Consider the following 2845-nt stretch of genomic DNA (forward strand, 5'->3'; position numbering starts at 1 on the left):
ACGTCCTGAACCAGGGTCATCAGCATCTGAGAACTTAAGAGAGGAAATGGAGCCCAAAGAGCATGGAGAGATAGATAATGGGGAAAATGTCTTCTGTGTCGGAAAGACATCTGAGTAGGAGGATGGGACGCAGCCTTCTGCGCACATCACAGGGAGGCCGGGACCCCGAGAAGAAAGCAAGTCGTGGAGGCCGCCCAAGGGCCACATCCCAGGGGGCAGGCAAGAAGGCCGAGAGCAGTGTCAGGGAGGATGGAGGACGCAGGGCCACAGGGCTGAGAGCTAACACGCCACGCTCAGAGGCCGATTCTGATGAAACAGATGGCAGACAGGAGTCTGACTGTCAACACAGCTAAGATTCAAACCCCATGCTGCTGGGGAAGTGGCGTGAATGAGCTTCTCGTGTGCTGCGGGTCTAGGTGAAAATAAGGATGCAGGCACCCCCCCCCCCACAGCCCCCAGAAAGATTCAGAGGCTTCTAAGCAAGTGACAGCTGCCCTACTGGGTAGCCAGTCTCCAAAGGGCCCAGTGGCCCTCACTTCTGGGGTTCACATCCTCATGCAGGCTCTTTTACCAGAGGAGTAGGGCTGGCCTCTGTAACCAATAGGGTGGGCATTATGGAAATGACTGCACACAGTTGCCAGGGAGAGGTCACTAACTGTGGCTTCCACCTCTGGGGTGCTCTTGGGTTACTCTAAGAGGAAAGGCAGTGGTCAGGTTGTGAGACCACCCAAGCCACCAATGGTGAGGTCTCTGGGGTCTGGTGCTAGTAGGGGCTCAGCTGCTCCCCAATTCCTGAACCAAAGAAACTGTGTGAGATCACAAATGCCAACTGCTGTCTTAAGCTGCCGGGTTTTAGGGTGACCTATCACACAGTAAAAGATTCGTTATACCAGATAACCAGAAGTTCCACCTGCAAGTACCTACTCAGGAGTCACAAGTGTCCACAAAAATAATATCACAGCTTAACCCTTATGAGCTTAAAACCGGAAACCATGCAAATGCCCATCACCAAGAGGCCAGAGACACAAACTGTGGTCTGTCACACAAGGGAATACTACTCAGCAATAAAGAGGAGCAGACAAACGATATGTGCAACAACATGGATGAGGATCAAAAACTGTGTGCAGAGCGGGAAAAGGCAGCAGAGAGGCGAACCCCGAGTCAGAGTCCTTTAGTGATGTCCCGCCCGTGCGCTGAGGAAGGGGCGAGCCACCACCAGGAGGACACGTCGGAGAGCACGAGATGTGCGCGTCTGGGAAGTCGGCCCAAGAGTCACAAAAGGGAATGAACAGTGTCTTATGAACGTGCACACAGACCAAGCACAACCGAAACGGCGCTCTGTAGAATAAAGTGCCACAGCAGCAGATGGACAGTGAGGGCAGGAGGCAGGGCCACAGCGCTCCGCAGAGTACACGTGCACAGACCATCTGTAGGGATGTGCACCCGGGGCATAAAACAGCGAGGACCAGGACACAGGCCGGGCAGCTTTCCTGGTGTTGCACGAGGGTGGTTATCAGCTGCGGCGACGACGACGACGGCAGGCAGTAGGTCTAAACCACAGAGAAGATGCACTGTGACAACACAGGAGAGGAGGCACTTGCAGATTAACCCAGCATTTTAAGTCCTTACACTGTTGGAAGATGGTAAAAGTAATGGTTGATATTACACTTGAATAAGTCAAGGATTGGAGGGAGGGGAAAAATGAGGACCTCATGCCGGGGGTTTAAGTGGAGAGAAATGTTTTGAGAATGATGAGGGCAATGAATGTACAAATGCGCTTTACACAATTGATGTGTGTATGGATTGTGATAAAAGTTGTATGAGCCCCTAATAAAATGATTTAAAAAAAATAAGTCAAGGATCAATAACATAATCTCTGGGTTAAACAGTTAAAGAAGAATAAAAGAATGCATAATTACCAAGATAACAAAGGGGAGAGGGGGATATGGAATAATCATTAAAAAACAAAGCGAAACAAAACTCATCTTGATTCTGCATTAGAGCCTACAGGCCGAGTACTCGGTTGCCCAAGGCTTCGGTTTACGGTGGGAACCAAGTCCACTTGGACTTTCACAGGGTTTCCGTTTCTACTGGGTACTTTCTGACCACTGACCACCCGTGTAAAGAGCTTTGCCCAGGGAAGGGCTCACTCCCCTCAGGAACTGGCCTGGCTGGGCCCTTGATGGACACAGAAGGACCAGGATCACACAGGAACTGGCCCTACACACCGAGGAGGCCAGAGGGCCCGAAACCAGTCTGTTTTTCAATCTGCAACAGTGTATGCTGCCCAGCCTGCTCTCCCTGCTGCTGTGCTGCTGCCCCTGACTGATGCCGGGATGCCTTGTAGAGGGGTCGCTGAGCCAGAATCTTGATTGCAGCAGGCTTTGAGGTTTTTTTTTGAGCCAACCCAAGGAGCAGTAGTCTTGCCCTCAATAGACACAGTGGCACCAGACCCGGACCAAGTTGGCTAAAGAGCCCCAGAACCAACCCTGCAAGTGTTTCTCATCTGCCAGCATGTGTGTAATCCTATTAAGGTTCCTTGCCAACTTCCATAGTCCCACCTGCAGCACTAAAGACTCCATCTGTCATCAACCATGAGGGGCTCTGGTGGTGCTATGGCTACATGCTGGGTTGCTAACGACAAAGTCAACAGTTTAAAATCATAAGCTGCTCCTCAGGAGAATGATGAGGCTTTCTACTCCCATAGAGTTACCCAAATGAAGGCTGAGCATGAGAGTGGCACAAGAGGAAAGTAAAAGGAAATAGAGGAAAGAACTAGGAGGCAAAGGGCATTTACAGAGGTCTAAATATAGGCATGTACATATGTAAATATATTTATATATGA

At 50.5% G+C, this 2845-nt stretch overlaps 1 protein-coding gene and 1 pseudogene across 1 annotated transcript in view; one reads left to right on the forward strand and one right to left on the reverse strand.

Moving 5' to 3' along the window:
* The window catches only part of LOC101657681, a 7945-nt pseudogene extending 7363 nt beyond the window's left edge, over positions 1 to 582 (forward strand).
* RAB22A (RAB22A, member RAS oncogene family) overlaps positions 1 to 2845 on the reverse strand; it is a 78561-nt gene that overhangs the window by 31374 nt on the left and 44342 nt on the right. The window lies entirely within an intron of this gene.

The sequence above is a fragment of the Echinops telfairi genome, unplaced genomic scaffold, assembly GCF_000313985.2.
Source record: "Echinops telfairi isolate 266 unplaced genomic scaffold, ASM31398v2 ScPeMD7_7413;HRSCAF=8451, whole genome shotgun sequence".
NCBI lineage: Eukaryota > Metazoa > Chordata > Mammalia > Afrosoricida > Tenrecidae > Echinops > Echinops telfairi.